This window comes from Strix aluco, chromosome W (assembly GCF_031877795.1).
Source record: "Strix aluco isolate bStrAlu1 chromosome W, bStrAlu1.hap1, whole genome shotgun sequence".
In the NCBI taxonomy this organism is placed as follows: domain Eukaryota; kingdom Metazoa; phylum Chordata; class Aves; order Strigiformes; family Strigidae; genus Strix; species Strix aluco.
In genome coordinates, this window is record NC_133970.1 from 33,064,547 (window position 1) to 33,082,781 (window position 18,235).

Below are 18,235 nucleotides of genomic sequence, written 5' to 3' on the forward strand. Positions count from 1 at the left end.
ATAATAAACAAGTTCTCATAGATAAACATGATAAATCCCATAACTCATTTTCTTATTCCCACCTCTTTCTGGTCATGCGCACTTGAGTCCTGAAATGAGTCGGGGGGCTGCTTTTACAACCACCATGGACTACTGACTCAAAAGAAAGACCCTCTAATGTCCTTGTCTCAAGGAATTTGGCTCACATTACAATTTTGACATGCTTTGAGGCTCTTTCACAATGTACCTTTTAGAACACCTGGTGTATCCTTTTAGAACACCTGGTCTCCAGGGCAATAAATTGTCCTTACCGAACAGCCTAACAATAGTACCTGGTCATGAATCTTATTCTTTGAATAGAAATCTGGTTAATGATTATTACTGTCCTATGTGGCCTTAGCCTGGGACTTTACAAAAGACTTTGTAGCAGCATGACTGGTTGTATGATTACTCTAAATCATTCCTTATTTAAATCAAAATCACCAAAAATCATTAAAATCAGCTCAAATTAATATCAAATCAGTAACAGCTTGATTTAGTCTGAGGTGTCTTTCAGGCTCATGCCCCATCTAGCCTGAGAACACCTAAAGGCTGGAATGTTTTTATTAAAGCCTTAGCTGCAATGAACGTCCCACCTTCTATCATGGGTCATACACCAAACTGGGTTCTCTTGGAACAACTAAAAGTGACTGATGAGGACTGAGAAGCACCATACACACCCACTCACCTTACATTAAACCTTTCAACTTTGCTGTCTGTAGTGTCCATTAAAAAAAACATGGCACAGGGGACAATGAAAGAACACTCAGACACAGTTGGGTTGTTTTATTTCCATTTATGAAAATCATTATAAGAGATGCAAGTCTGGGTCTTCTGAAACAAATTTTGAGTAGCCCTGGTCATGAGGAAAGCTTCATATTTTACATAATGCATCACCATCTGCTCATTTTGAACTAAATTGTTAGAATACAGTTTTAAAAGCTGTTCAAAAGGTAGTCCCTTGTTACAATAATGTAGGAAAAAGGCACAGTGGTATCTGCAGACCATGGAGATGGGATGCTGCAGCTGCTTCCTCTAGAAAGCAATGTCTGTAGCATTGTGTTTTAAAAAGGACATGATGATTTCAGGAAAGAGGACACTGTCTGATGGGTAGCCATAGGAGTAAAGAAACTCTGCCCGCTCCTGATCTGCCAGGAAAATTGCTAAAAAGTGGTCTCCAGGCTGGTTCTGTGGATGAGTATTCACAAACACACTCCCTGGTCTTGGAGAAATATGGGCCCTAGGGAGCCAGTCGCTCAGGTACACACCTAGAAATGTAGGGGTCAAGAGAGCTTTTTGGTGTCCATCCTGACCAAAGAGCATGTGTCTCCTATGTTTTATTTCTATCGTGTTGTCAAATACACTGTACACAATCATATTAACGGCCGTGGTCAAGGACCCTACAAAGCATACTTTGCTTTCAGGCTTCCTGTTTTGATCAGGGAACAGTGATCAGCACATTCTTGGTCTGGAGACAGGTCAAAGGAGAAAAGGGTATAGCCACAGGCAAACCCTTCCCTGTCAACCAGCACGGAATGGAATATGTCTGCAAATCATCTGAAGGAGCTGCAGATATTCTCTCACACAGGAGCCATTCTCAAAATCAGGCTGCAGTGGTTTCACTGCAGGGCCACAAAATTTCTAACATAATGTTTAGGGTTATAGAATCATAGAATCAAATGATAGTTTGGGTTGGAAGAGACCTTTAAAGATCATCTAGTCCAACCATTCTGCCATGGGCATGAACATCTTTCACTAGATCAGGTAGCTCAAAGCCCCATCTAACCTGACCTTGAACACTGCCAGTGATGGGGGATCTACAACTTTTCTGGGGAACCTGTTCCAGTTTCTCAACACCCTCACATTAAAGAATTTCTTCCTTATGTCCAATCTAAACCCATCCCCTTTCAGTTAAAAACCATTGATCCTTGTCCTGTCACTACAGACCTTGGTAAAAAATCTCTCTCCATCTTTCTTATAAGCCCCCTTGTGCTGGTTTTGGCTGGGATAGAGTTAAATTTCTTCATAGTAGCTGGTATGGGGCTATGTTTTGGATTTGTGCTGAAAACAGTGTTGATAATACAGGGATGTTTTCGTTATTGCTGAGCAGTGCTTACACAGTCAAGGCCTTTTCTGCTTGTCACACTGCCCAGCTAACAATTAGGCTGGGGTGCACAAGAAGTTGGGAGGGGACACAGCTGGGACAGCTGACCCCAACTGACCAAAGGGATATTCCATGCCATATGACATCATGTTCTGCAATAAAATGCTGGAGGAAGAAGAAGGAAGGGGAGATGTTTAGAGTTATGGCATTTGTCTTCCCAAGTAACCATTACACGTGAAGGAGCCCTCCTTTCCTGGAGATGACTGAACACCTGCCTGCTGATGGGAAGTAGCAAATGAATTCCTTGTTTTGCTTTGCTTGCATGCATGGCTTTTGCTTTACCTATTAAACTGTCTTTATCTCAACCCATGAGTTTTCTCACTTCTACTCTTCCAATTCTCTTCCCCGTCCCATTGGGGGGAGGGGGGGGGGGGTGTGAGTAAGCAGATGTGTGGTGCATAGTTGCCAGCTGGTGATAAACCACAACAACCCTTTAATTATTGAAAGACCACAGTAAGGTCTCCCTGGAGCCTTCTCTTCTCTAGGCTGGGCAACCCCAGCTCTCTCAGCCTTTCTTCATAGGTGAGGTGTTCCAGCCCCCTGATCATTTACGTAGCCCTCCTCTAGACCTGCTCCAACAGGTCCATGTCTTTCTTGGACTGGGGCCCTAGAGCTGGACGCAGTACTCCAGGTGGGGTCTCACCAGAGTGGAGCAGAGGGGGAGAATCACCTCCTTCAACCTGCTTGCCAAGCTTCTTTTTATGCAGCCCAGGATATGATTGGCTTTCCGGGCTGCAAGTGCACACTGCCACCTCATGTCCCATTTTTCATCCACCACTATCCTCAAGTCCTTCTCTGCAGGGCTGCTCTCAGTCTCACAGTCTGTATTGATGTTGGAGATTGCCATGACCCATGTGCAGGACCTTGCACTTGGCCTTGTTGAACTTCATGAGTTCAGGAGTTCATGGAGGCCCACTCCTCAAGACTTTCAAGGTCCCTCTGGATAGCATCCCTACCCTCTAGCAGATCAACTGCACCACTCAGCTTGGCATCATCTGCAAACTTGCTGAGGGTGCACTCAATCCCACTGTCTATATCATTGATAAAAATATTAAATAGTATTGGTCCCAGTACAGACCCTTGAGGGACACAGCTCATTACTGGTTTCCATTTGGACATTGAGCCATTGACTGTAGGTTGAAAGGGTTCTTAGCATAAATGTTGGTAAAAGCATCATCATCTACAAGCTGGGGCAAATGTTCTGGAAATAAATTTTCCTGGTTGCTAACACGACTGCTGGCCAGTATGCTGAATGGTTTCATGCCCACCCAGTCCACCAGGTATTTAGTGTTGGCTTTAAGTAACACCTCAGCATGCCCCATATCCACTCCAGGCATCACCCAAACTTCAAAAACAGAGAGGCATAGGTAATACTCAGTTTGAAGGCTCCTACTGCTGGGGATCTCATCAAACAAAAGCTGTCTTTTCTGCACATAAGCTTATTTTTTACATCCATGCCATTCAACAAAAGCTTCTCCTGAAAGAACAGATCTCTGTGGAGAGGGCCCAATAACTTGATCCTCCTACACTGGGTGAGGTGGGTTAACCCTGTCTGGATGCCAGGTGCTCACCAAAGCCGGTCTATCGCTCTCCCTCCTCAGCTGAACAGGGGAGAGAAAATATAACAAAAGGCTCGTGGGTTGAAATAAGGACAGGGATATCACTAAGCAATTACTGTCATGGGCAAAACAGACTCATCTTGGGGAAAATTAATTTAATTTATTACCAGTCACAATCAGAGTAGGGTAATGAGAAATAAAACCAAATCTTAAAACACCTTCCCCCCACCCCTCCCTTCTACCGGGGCTCAACTTTACTACCAAGCTCTCTGTCTTCTTCCCCTGAGTGGCGCAGGGGGACCGAGAATGAGGGTTGCGGTCAATTCATCACACATTGTCTCTGCTGCTCCTTCCTCCTCAGGGGGAGGACTCCTCACACTCTTCCCCTGCTCCAGTGTGGGGTCCCTCCCACAGGAGACAGTTCTCCATGAACTTCTCCAATGTGAGTCCTTCCCACAGGCTGCAGTTCTTCACAAACTGCTCCAGCATGGGTCCCCCACCAGGTCACAAGTCCTGCCAGAAAACCTACTCCATCATGGGGTCCTCTCTCTCCATGGGTCCACAGGTTCTGCCAGGACCCTGCTCCAGCAGGGTCACAGCCTCCTTCGGGTGCATCCACATGCTCCAGCATGGGGTCCTCCATGGGCTGCAGGTGGATATCTGTTCCACCGTTAACCTCCATGGGCTACAGGGGAACAGCCTGCCTCACCATGGTCTGCACCACAGGCTGCAGGGGAATCTCTGCTTTGGCACCTGGAACACCTCCTCCCCCTCCTTCTTCACTGACCTTGGTGTCTGCAGAGTTGTTTCTCTCACATATTCTCACTCCTCTCTTCTGACTGCTGCTGGTAGTGCACAGGCTGGGTTTTTTTTTCCTTCTTAAATATGTTATCACAGAGGCACTACCACCATGGCTGATTGGCTTGGCCTTGGCCATCTTGGAGCCAGCTGGCATTGGCTCTATCAGACATAGGGGAAGCTTCTAGCAAGTTCTCACAGAAGCCACCCCTGTAGCCCCCCTGCTACCAAAACCTTGCCATGCAAACCCAATACAGAAGATTATAAGTATTGCAGGAGTAGTTTAATGCTAGCATAACTGACTGTGCCTACGGGGTAGTGATATAGTTGTGGTGTCATTTGTCCAGTGCAATATGATAACAACCTTCTACTTGCTGTAAAGTCCATATCCCTGGTTCTCTATCACCTTCACAATGCAGGCATGAGCTTTGACCTGGAGCTCCTACCAGCCATTGGGCACCTCTCACCATTCCATGTCTGCTGAAACAGTGGCCTTTCAGTTTCCACCAGGGAGTACATCATGTGCCATGCAAGTGGGGCTTTGAATTTCCATTGCAATTTACTGGCTGTTGACAGATGTTGCTTTGGGCTAGTAGCCATGAGACTTATCAGGTAGGGTATCAATATCCACAGTCTGGAAAAAAAAAAAAAAAAAAGAATTGACTGTTTTCTGTAAATCAAATGCTGTGGAACATATTTAGGGATATCAGCAGTGTTCCAAAATTAAGAATGTAGCACCTGCCCCTTGCTTTAGGATCTCATCAGGGACCAGTGATCAGAACATCATCTACACAGTGGAACAATTTACAATGCAGGGAAATATTGCAGTCTTCCAAATGCTGGGCTACCAGCTCATGGCAAACCGTGGGGCAGTGTGCATACTCCTGGGGCAGAACCATGAAGTTATACTGCTAACTCTACCATGAGAATGCAAATTGCCCTGTGATTCATTAGTAATTGGAATGCTAAAGGAAGCGTTAGCTCAAGCTAACACAGTGCCATAGCCCAGCCTCAGATTTGATTTGCTCAAGGAGAGTGACAGTGTCAAGCACTGTGGCTGCAAGTGGAGGATCAGCCTTATTTAACAATCGATAGTCAGTTGTCATTCTCCAGAAGCCATCAGGCTTTTTTTTTTTTCCTTTTTTTTCCCCTTTTTTTATCCCTTTCTAGCCAAAGGGGACTATTGTAGGGGGAATGAGCTCTCCAAATAACCCCAGCCTCCAATAGCTGTTTAATTTTCTGGGTGATCTCGACATAGCTTTTGGGGAGCCTGTACTATTTGGATGCAACTGGTTTGGAGGTAGGATCCAATACAACAGGAGCCATAACCACTTTTCCCACAATATATTATGAATCGCAAAAGAATATTTGTGCCCTGTCATCATGGAAGTTTTACCTGTCAACAAATCATGCCCAATAATATATTCAGGTACTCTAGTTACCCACACTTCTGCCATAAAAGATGGGGAGGAATCCAACTGTAGTATCAGAGAGATGTCACGAGCAGGTTCTTTGACCTCACCCAAAGGCATTCATTTTCATCAATCTATTTTTTAGATATTGGGATGGGTCCCTGTGAATTAAAGTGACCTCAGCCCCTATGTCCATTAGAGCCATCAACCTGCTGCTGTCTATAATGGCTCCAATGCATTGTCAAGGGAATATAAGGTCTGTTATCTGTGGGGATGGATTCCCGTGCAGGTCACAGGAGACAAGACCACAGACAATATGATTGGAAGTCAAGCTCAATCTTTATTAGCAAGCAAGCCCTTATATACTCTTGTGCCTTCTAAAAATAGCAGCAAGCCCTTATATACTGTTGTGCATTCTAAAACTAGCTCCCCTCAGTACTTTCCACAAACATTGCTACCCGCATGTAGCAAGTAGATAAGTTCCTGCTTTTGCAATTCCAAAAGGTCCCTTCTTTATCAGTTTCTTCCTTAACAAGCACATTCTTTTCTTGTGGCCTTCTTGTAACTATTTCTTGTTTTTAAACGTCATTAATCTTCTGACCCGAGTGCTGGTTGTACTTTTCCATTGTCAGTGTGGGCGGAAAGTTCAGTAAACCAGCATACACACCCACAGTTATCTCCCCATGGGTCCTCAACCCTGGACAGAGGAGATCCAAATCTAGTCAGTCCATATGGGTTTTGTGTGTTTTCCAGTGATCCACAATAGGGATAATTACTTGGTCCAGGCATACTCTCCCTTTCTTCACTAAGCGGGTAGGAGCAGAGGGTGTAATTGGTCTAACCATTGTCCTATTTTCATTTTGTGATTTATTTTTCCATTTCAATTGCTTATAATTTTCACATAAGTAGGAGGTAGGCTTCCCATCAATTTTGCCTCTTGTGACTCCAGACTGGAGTAAAGTTACAAACATCTTCTTTCAGGTAACTTTTTTCTTTTGTGGTTTATCCACAAAGAGTAGTCTCCTCTCTTCCCTTTGCACTTGATATTCTCCTAACTGATCTAGAACTAGAATTGCATCACTGACCACTTTTCCCCTGGACAGCTCCCAGGAGTGATATGATGGTCCCTTTAAGATAAAAAAGGCGCTCCGGATAAGTCTGGATTGCATTCCTGAGGTGAATGCCTCTTGAGTTGGGGGCTAGTGAAGGAAGGGTTGTAAGTACTCTGTTGAGTAGCCAATTGTCTCTAATACTGCCCCCCCCCCCCATCTATATACTTCCATGTCACCGTTCTATCATTCCAATCAAATAGGAGAAACTGTAGCTTTACTGTGCCCTTCAACCATTCTCAAAGAGCATACCACACATTTCCATTTGACTGAGATCCTTTTAATCATTGTGTCACCATTGGATTTTGGGAAACTGCTCCCAAACATGTCACTTTCTAGGGGCTCAGTTGTACACTATCCCCTCCTGGGTCCCACACACAGAGTAACGACTGTCCTAATCTCTCCCCAGGCTTCTGCTGATACAAGTCTACCACATTCTGCAGCTCAGTCTGGGTATAGTCTCACATTGATATTGTATGGTGTGTCACACTGGGGGGTCCTTTAGCTTTGTTAATAACAGAAGAACGCACAGAAATTGCCCTGCCATTTTTGTCCTTGGACACTTCAGTTCACTCTTTGGCAGGGGAATCCCAGCTATCACTATCCTGATAATCACTGGGGTAACTGACTGCTTGACCCCTATGCCTCCGTTACCCAATGTGGGCACTCTGCCCTTTCCAAACTGTGTGTACTTGGGTTTCTGGCATGTCCCCCTGTACCTTGGGCTTCCAGTTTATCCATTCACAAACAGGTCTCCAGACTTTCCAGTTATGCTTGCAATTCCCTGGTTTTCTTTCACTCACTTTCTAGGGTCTCCCACAGTTGCCAAATGCAAGTTAACAATAACCAGCTACTATTTAGATCTCATTACTGTCTGCCTTGTCCTACCCCTTGCTTCTCTAAACAGCTCTTACTATCCCCAGGAGTGGGGCACCGGGGTAATTCCTTGTCAGTTTCCCAGCTCACCAGGAGAGTCACAAGACCTAAACGCTGTGCAACTTGCCCCTATACCTCTGTGTGGGGTCAGCCTGGCACCCATTAGAGCTTTCCCTTCTCTCCACTAATGGCATTCTTCCAAAATGCATTTCTTATCAAGAAATTGTCTGTGATGCCAAATATTCTGCACTGACGAGGGTGGATAGTGGGGTGAGGTGAGATGAGAGGGGCAGTGCATTTGTTTTCCTTATGACAGGGTCATAGACCTCATTAGTACTTCAGCAGTGTCATTTAGCCTATTGTCCATGAGTTGCAAGTTGTTCCTAAGGCAGCAGAAGGTAGTCCATAAAATGTTATAATCCATGAAATAGCAAGTACCATGAGGGAAAGTCGGGAGCCAGTTGTTTTGCTGATTAAGGATACCAATTAAACTTGGACACCAGAGTGAAAAGAGTAGGCGTACTTTACTAGTGATAACCAAGTAATGTAACAGCGTAATACAGAGAACATGCAGTAAGAAGAAGCAGAATAGTGCACTTAAAGCAACAAACAGAGTAATGCATCAAATCATTACTACACGAGAGAGAGAGAGAAGAGTAATTAAGAGAAATACATCACCACTTGCATATATTATCATCATCATCCAGACCCGCAGTCGCTGGGCAGCCCCGGTTACAGCGAGGATTTGGAGAGCCTGTCCCGGCAAGTGGGAAATCCTACGCGGTGCGTCCACCCATAGGTGAGGCTTCCAAAGTCGCTGTGAGCGGGCCCAGCCTTATATACCAGAGATCGACAAGCCAGAATAGCTGGCACCTTTGTTTTGAGCAGAAAGTTTCTGGTTTCATTCTCCTGTTGGATTCCACCCAAAGCCTGGCCAGGGCTCGGGGGGGGAACCAAGGGAGTTTCTAACAAGGCCAAATACTTGGGTTCTCAGCCTTGAAGAAGGCTGCGAAAGGAAAGTCGGATACATTCTCTCCTCACTACTGATTATATTTTGTCTTTCACTAGTGAGTTTACATATTTTATTAATGACTACATGCTAAGTTAGCAGCTTCAGCTGGGGGCCTGTTGTTCAGGCTGCAGTATTTCAATGCTTTAGCACTTTTTACACCAGCATAAGTGGGTTGTTATAACTTAGTACAATACCTACTAGCACAATGGTTATCAGTTATAAAATATACAGGATTCATCTATAGGTCAACTCAGGCTTGGGCCTGTTGTCCAAGCCTTAGCACTTCACCAGTTCATGATTGGTGCCAGTATCTTCTTGCATCCCAGCCTGTATTATGTTCTTTTATTGATATTCTATACGTAGTTGTTTCTAATTTGAAATGAAACACAATTTTGTATAGCAATAACTTTTTATTTACATACATGACACACAGCTGTGCTTGTCTCCCTTGCCTGCTGCTTAACAGAGGCATGCAGTTGTGTGTGTGTGTTCTAAAGAGGTTAGGTGGTCTATTGATTAAAACCGTTGAAGAACACTGCTTTAAGGGAAGAAAATACGATGTAGTTTGAGGTTCTCAGATGTGCTTAATTAGAGATATTTGTCCTTGTATAATTATGTTGATGTATTGTTGTGCAACTCTCTAGTGCAACATGCTGCACTGAGGTGAAGCAGAGCATTTACTGGTGCAAATTTCTCTAACCTAGACAAATCTCTGCTCTTCATGTCAGGCTTCTCAGGAAATGCACATCAACAGAACTGCATATGCTTAAGTGCAGTAAACAATCTGAGTGCTAAGTGGAAACACACCATAGAAAATATCACACAGCAGAAGTTCACATTTTTTAATGATTTTGAAATAATTTGTAAGGTTCCTTAATGTTACACCTGATTTATGCCATTGTCTTTACTGCCTCTTTCACAGGCTTTGCCCATATGGAGCCAAATAGTGCACTGAAGAAAAATATATTTTTAAAGAAAAATGAAATTTTTAATCTTAAAAAAAAAATCAGAACATTTTGCTGGTTCTAAGAAACCTAAAGCTCTTTAGAGTATTAGGTAAACAAAATTTGTAGCGTTCCTATAAAGTTGCTTAGTGTATTACTTCCTTTTTAGAGATGAGGAGAGTGAGAAACAGACGTATTTTATTGTTTTTACAAGTTTGTGGTTAGATAAGGCTTAGAAGCTTGGAGACTTGATTCTAAGCACTCCCCTCTGGGAAAAAATTGTCATCATAATATGTATTCTTGTAGATAGAAGTATTGCAGTAAGTACATAAAGATTGTGATTGTTTTATCCTTTCAAAAATATTTTATTTTGTTGATTGGAATTGGTTTCATGTGGTGCAGTTGGCAAGCAAACCAACAACATGAGCCAAACAGTTGCATGGCAGGGAGTCCATGAGACACATTTGGAAGGGCTCTCCAGAAAACAGCTGACATTACTGTATTTTGAAATCATCCATTTTTGAGGCACATATTTATAATCTTCGTAACATGCATGTCAGTGTCCTATTTGGTCTATAGGAGTAAACTTTTTTTAAGATTTCCACAGAATCACAGAATCATCTAGGTTGGAAAAGACCTTGAAGATCATCTAGTCCAACCATTAACCTAACTCTGACCATTCCCAACTACACCATATCCCTCAGCGCTATGTCAGCCCGATTCTTAAACACCTCCAGGGATGGGGACTCCACCACCTCCCTGGGCAGCCCATTCCAATGCCTGACTACCCGTTCTGTAAAGAAATGCTTCCTAATATCTAGTCTAAACCTTCCCTGGTGCAACTTGAGGCCATTCCCTCTTGTCCTATCGCTTGTTACTTGGTTAAAGAGACTCATCCCCAGCTCTCTGCAACCTCCTTTCAGGTAGTTGTAGAGGGCGATGAGGTCTCCCCTCAGCCTCCTCTTCTCCAGACTAAACAACCCCAGTTCCCTCAGCCGCTCCTCGTACGACATGTGCTCCAGACCCTTCTCCAGCTTCATTGCCCTTCTTTGGACACGCTCGAGTAATTCAGTGTCTGTTTTGTGCAGCACCCGGCATTTGGCCTTATTGAAACTCCTCCAGTTGGCCTTAGCCCATCGCTCCAGCCTGTCCAGATCTCTCTGCAGAGCCTCCCTACCCTCGAGCAGATCAACACTCCCACCCAACTTGGTGTCATCTGCAAACATACTGAGGATGCACTTGATCCCCTCATCTAGATCATCAATAAAGATGTTAAACAGGAGTGGCCCCAAAACCGAGCCCTGGGGGACACCACTCATGACTGTCCACCAACTGGATTTAACTCCGTTCACCACAACTCTTTGGGCCCGGCCATCCAGCCAGTTTTTTACTCACTTCCTGCGTAAGCATCAGTACTGAATATAGAAAAGGCTTGTGAGATAACTCACAGATATTAAACTTTCTATTGTCAAATAAAGTAACTGTCTGGATTTTTGCGCTCTCTATGTATATAGGTTTCTAGTAGTGCATCATTATTTTAGAGATATATGCTTTAAAAAGAATATAACAGATATTATATCTAGCTTTTTCAAAAGCAAGACAATGGACCAGTATACTAAAATGGCATATGTATCCTTTAAACCATATGACTATATGAAAATCCTCAATGTTTAATCAGGAAAAAATATAGCACACCTAGATGTGTGCAATATATACATAGAAGTGCAACACAGACTTCTTTAGCAAGAAAAGCTTCACAAAAACCCCTGCAAATAATTTGTACTTAAATATATCAAGCACTCTAATGTACTGAAGATGAAATCTTGGTGTGAGAAAGATGATGTAAAACATTCATATTGGTATCTGTGGAAAAATAAGAACTGTGTAAATCAATGCAAAAACTAAATCAAAACAAAAAACCCTCCAAACTAGGAAATTATAGCTAGAATACAAAACTCCATATTAGGCAAGTTGAAGGAAGAATCCCATGGTTCCATTTTAGCAGCAGTGATGAATTACACATAAAAGGATTACATCAGTGTAGCTTTGCTTTCCAGGTTTTTAATCTATAGATTCATTTTCCTTGAAGACATTAATGCATTTCCATTTTGGGTTTAAGAGGCACTACCTTCTACTTGCCTTGACTAACAAATGCTTTTTGAGTTTTGTAGTGCTTTTTTAAAAACTTGAAAATAAAATGTATGTCCTTACAAACTGTTAGGCGAAACAGGAATTGGGTTCACAGATCCGCTTTCAAGAAGACACAGACATAGGCTAAGTGAGAATATACAATTTCATTTATTGATTATAGTCAGGATCCCTTTGGCAAGGGGAATCTCCAGGACCTTGCAGGGAAGCAGCAGAGGATTGCCAGGCACAGAAGAGCATCTGTCCATGGTCGAGACTTCAGCGAGGGGTCAGTTGCAAAGGATTTTTCAGGGGGGGCGATCGCACATGCCCACTATTAACTATGCATGATATAGTTATGTGGCTGCCTGTAGTCAACAAGATATTGTCACAAAAATTCACAACTGGTCTGTGCCAACTGAGGAGAGAGGCTAGGACACAAAGTATAGAATTACAAGGGTAAATATTTATTCATGCACATAAGGTGTCCCAGCCAAATTGGGACACTGTGGGGATTCGGAAGGAGTCCCTGCAAGAAAATGGACGTGTGAGCAATCCTGCATATGAGCAAGACTGGCAAAGCCTCAGTTTCGGCGAGGATGTGACGAGGGAATGACCCTGAAAGAATGAGGAAGAACCCAGGAAGATAAACAATTCAGGGTGTGGGTCTGGACGGAGAAGGAAGTTTGTACAATGTCAATGTGGCAGTTCTCATCCAATCAGAAGAGAGCTTAAGGAGCACCTGCAAAGCTAACTGTCCAATCAGAAAGAATTGTACCATGTGATTGTATCTTGTGATTTTCAGCTGCATTATAAAAGGCTTGTCCACCATAATAAAATTGGCATTGCTTAATCACAGTGTGATCGTCCGCATGTCTGTATCTCCTGCAGGACACTCCGAATGTTGTTTTACCCAGGGTCCTTACACCCTTCAAGCATTCAAGTGCAACACGATTTGACTAATCACTAACACCCATGCTACCGATTACTGATCATCGTAAAACTTTGCAAACTTTGCAAAACAACTGTATTTCTGCAGCATTCTTGATGCTTGTCTATTGATCCCTTGAGTCAGTCTTGCTATAGTTACTTATCTATGATGCCAGATGCTGCCAGGAGGGTTTCAAAGACATGTTAGAGGGGCTAGGATGCTACATATCTGGCCATGGTTAAAGAACACAGAGGAATCTTATTTTGAGAATGTTCCAAAGTTCAGCTAAAGTTCAGTAGGTGCTAAGCAACAGGGTGAATTGGTCAACACGCTCCTGTGTCCTTGCCAATCTTCCAAATTCTTTATCCCCCTTATACAAACGCTGTCATGGACAAGTAGGAATGTGCAAAGCTTGAGGAGTATTTGTGAATTGACAGCTGTTGTGGGGCAGGATAGGGTGTTTACACTGTATAAACATGTGTCATAAGGGCAATTCAACAATTTTTTCCAGTTATTCAAAGACAAGCTGAGAGTATGTTTTTTTAATTCTTGGAAACAAATGACAGCTTTTTCTGTAATACTTCTGTAGTCTGTGCAATTATTTGAGCCCTTTTTAATATACTGAAGAATAAAATGGAAGGTTTAGATACAGGTAATATTAGGGTAAAGATTTTCATCAGATTGCAGATGAACTTTATTATGCCTGAATTCAAGAAACATTTTACATATATGATTTGCTATAAAGGATAAATCAAAAAACATGCTGGATTTTATAGAATTTCTGTTTATTAATTCAGGAACTGGTTTATGAACCAGTCATTTAATCTTTGCTTTACATTAAAGTGTAATAAAAGGAAAGTTATATTTATTCAGAGGATCTTCAATGCATGATGCTGAAGATTGTCTTCCAGGAATCTATAGCTTTGATCTTAGTGAGTACAAAAGTTCAAGCAAAATGAATGCTATTTATAGTTTCATTAAGGCAATGACAAATGCAAAGGGCTGGGTTTTTTTCAAGTATAGCATTTTTTCAGTGTTGCTTTTATAAGGGAAAATAGTGATCAGAATTCTCATGTATTTGGCTTGTGTACAAATAGGACTCCCTACATCCTTATTGCTTCTAAAAATGTCATATTTATATTATGAATATATATCAATATGTTATAATATTTCGTAATACTGTATAGTATTAAATATTTATAATGTAATTATACTATATGGCAAAGAATTTGCCAATTGTCTTGAATATGGTGGCTTTACAAATACGAAAACTAAACAAAATCTATGTTGCATTCTGAGAGTATAGTGTATTATAGAAACTTTTTCCATTAAGAGAAGGCTTGTTAGCTACAATACTTTAGATAGCTCTAGAGATACTATGTTTCTTAGTGGTTTAATAAAATAAATATGGATATAGTAATAGGTTAACTTTATTGGTGTAGCTGTTTCTGTAATACTAGAGCTTACTTTCTCAAGCCACACAGAGACCTAGTTGGAATGCAGTTTATTTAGGAATGTCTCTTTTACAACTCCTCTTACTTCATTCACTTCAATAGTTCATTCAAGGCAGCGAATTCAGTGGGTGAGTTTCCAAATAAAAGGCTAATTCTGTGACAGATGTTAATTCTCAATGTACAGCATTTCAGGTCCCACTTCAGTGTAATGTTCCCACTTATTAGTTCCACAGAGGAACATAGTTTGAAACAATGATCTAAACACAGTTCCTTTCAAGACTATCATTTTCAGTGCTTAAATAAAAACAGGAACTTTAATAAATACATCTTGAAATGTATTCCCAGACATTGTGTATAGAGTTTGGTGGGAAATGTCTTCAGAATTTCCATAATATTCCCATACTACATCAGGATAAACTAAATATATTTTAAAATTTCCCTTTCCTTCTTCAAGTCCCCTGAAAAAAACCTGAGATACTGTTGTCCCAAAAATCAGGAGTTCATCACCCGGTGTGCAGATGCCCAATTCACACACAGGATGGAGATATTTTTCCTTTATTACATGAATGTGCATGCACGGGTGCCTGTCCCAAGACAGCACACCATGGTCCCGAAAACTGCAGTCATTTATACACACAATCCATATATATTCAATACACTGATACATATCTACTAAGTGATTGGTCATAATTTCTATGCTTAGCATGTAAATTAGTACACATGCCTAGTTTGCCCTCTTCACCTACTTTTTTTGAGCCTGGGGTGTAATTAGAATCCATGGTCCATCGGTCAGTGGTTGAGATCTCCCCCTGCTGGAATTAACTTCTACCTAGTTTCCTCATCATTTGGCAGACAAAGGCAGGTCATCGCAGCTTGTTGTCTCTACTTCCCATTAATCCTATCTAGGCTCCTGCTTTTTGTCATGCATATACAGTAGTGGATTGTTTCAAAGTTAATAATTTGTTTCTACCATTATCCTAACAGCTAATCATTTTGTTCTACAGTGTTCCTAACAAAACTGACCTCTAACCTTTCAACATTTCTTTTAATAATCCAACATCAATACTAAGAATATGTGATCCAGTGACAGGACATTTCCATGAAATATGGGATACTCTGGCACAGGAAGCATATGAACCCAAGTGTTCCATAGCTGAAGTGCCCATCCAGCTACTAGACTATGTATTTATTTTCTCTCTCTCTCTCTCTTTCTCTATTTTTAGATTAATTTATATAAATGGAACAACTCCAGTAGGAAAAGTCAGGAGATCTATCCCAGAACTTTTCTATCTTTGCAATATTTTATTATAGTCATGTCATCAGGATATGAACCTGGGATGTGAAAGAGACAGCTTCAAGTTCCTGGCTTGAAGCAGGCAGGATAACATTTTGAATGTTAATGCGTAGCTTTTTAGCCTTTTTCCCCTCAAACAAATATCAAGACAAGTAGAGCAGCAAATGATAAAAAGGTGTCTACAAGCCAAATAAAAAAAAAAACTGACACATTTTGATTTACAGAAAACAGTGGGAGACAGAAAGGTGAAACAACTCCAGCAGATAGAGTGGCATTGAATCAGACAACTTATTTGAAAAGATGAGTATACATTATGTACTTTGTCTTCCATATAAGTTATGGGTAAGATCCAGTTCCAACTGATGCTCCAGTGACTGCTGTGGATTTGTCTTGAGAAATGAAGAGAAGGGTCACTGTACATGTGTGTTGTTGAGTGGGCAGGCATAAGACAGGAAAATTGTAAAGATGTGTTTGCACATGCAGCATTGCATTAAATGGAGAATACTATTAAAAATCAGTCTGTCAGACCTTTGTCATATGCTATATAAACATGAATCAGTTACCTTAATAACTTTCTTACTACCTTCCACAGGATCAATACAGCTTAAGACTTAAAGATGAAGGGGAAATTCAAATTGTAACTGCAATACAAAAAAGCAATAGTAATTTGTGACCAAGGAATGATCTGACCTGAAGGGCAAGAAAGCCTAACTGCAGAACAGGTTAAACTTGGTGAAAGCAGGAATGCCAGAGACAAAAAGACTCCAGGTAGGCAAGTTTCCCTTGGTGATGAGATAAGAAACCCTGCAGTGTTTTCTTGTAGCAATTTGAATTTTGAGTGCTCAGGGGCCACCTTTGGTCAGTAGAACTGGCGCTGAGGGATGAACCAAATGCCAGGCTAAGGCGCCTGATGCTGAAACTCACATGATTGGTGCAGATGTGAGTGTATATAAGGAATTGGCTCATGCCACATCTTTGCAGACTCCTTGTAGAACCCTTACGGCAGTAGGACTCTGTCCAATGCATTGTTCATTAAATCTCTTTATATTTAAGCACAAACATATGCTTAATTTGCCTCAAGGGGTACAATAAAAATTCCCTGAAAAGGACATGCATATAAGTCCCCATCTTTCAGGTCATATTATGTATTTATGCACCTAAGTAAATAACCTGAAAGTAGTAGCTGAAACTCACAGATTCCACTTAGTTGGATGGAAAATTGTTATCCAGCTATGTAACTGGTTTTCATAGTTAATGATAATAAACTATAAGACCAGTTACATAGTTGAATAACCTTAGGCACTTCTTTTGTTTTGGTAAAATATCAACTATATTGCATATATATATTACATATAATCACTGATAAAGTTATGACAATGCCTTTTGGATAGTTAACATTCTATTTGCACTGTCATGCAGAGTCCTAATTTTTTATTGGAATTCACAACTCTTGCAAAGGGTGCAAGTTATAAATTGAATCAATGACTTCTGGTTTAAAATTTCATATTATATTTCAGTATCTTTTAGTTGATACTGGTTAACCTAGTGCCAGATTAGTATTGAATTCTTTTAAGACTCTCAGTGGAGCACAACAAATTATTTGATTCAAAGGTTCAAAGTAAAATGATCTCACAAATGATGATTAATTTGCCAACTAATTTCCATTTCAAGCTGAAATTCAAGCTCCAAGCAGCATATACAGTATAATTTTGTACTTCTTTCCAAAACTCTCATGGGAAAAATGTCACTTTTTCTGACATTTAAACATATAGAAACAATACATTCTTATTATTTTTAGACTGTGACATATCAAAATGCATATTTAAGAAACATTTACTTGGAAATAAAAAGGATACATCTGTACTGTTAAAATTATCCTCATTAAGAAAGTCAGTTAACTGTTCTGAAAAGTTTATATTCTAGAGAATATGATGAAACAAATCAACTTCAAAATAGCAAATTCTTTGATGATGTTACATGGATGCATAAGACCTAAGGTAAGAAAAACATTCTTCTACAAATATTTCACTAACAAGAGGTACTTAGTTGACCTCTGAAAAATTAATGTGCCAAACTTAGAAAAATAAAAAAGAAATTTTGAATGCTGCTTTAAATGCAAATATTCAAAATTACAAATGTTGCTAAGCCAGCAATTTAGTTGGAGAAATGCTGAAAAAATTATCTTTCATCACCTACCGCCACAAGAAAATGGCTGGAAGAGATAAGTGAGATTCTTCAGGCTCTATAGTGAATTCAAAATGGAAATAGAATTTGCAGCTTTTGTTAGTGGGTTGTTTGGACACCTCATCAAAATCTTTTGAGTTTTGATTTAATTTTCTTGGCATGTCAATAGATGTAGCAGCATATATGACAACCATATAAGAGAGTTTCATCAGACATAATTCTTTTTAAGTCTTATTTAAGGGAATTTGGGAACTCAAAAGCAATGTGATTTTCTGATTTCTCTAGTATATGGACAGTGTTTGGATTTTTAGTATAGCTAAATGCTTACCTATTCCATCAGTGGTCAAATTCAT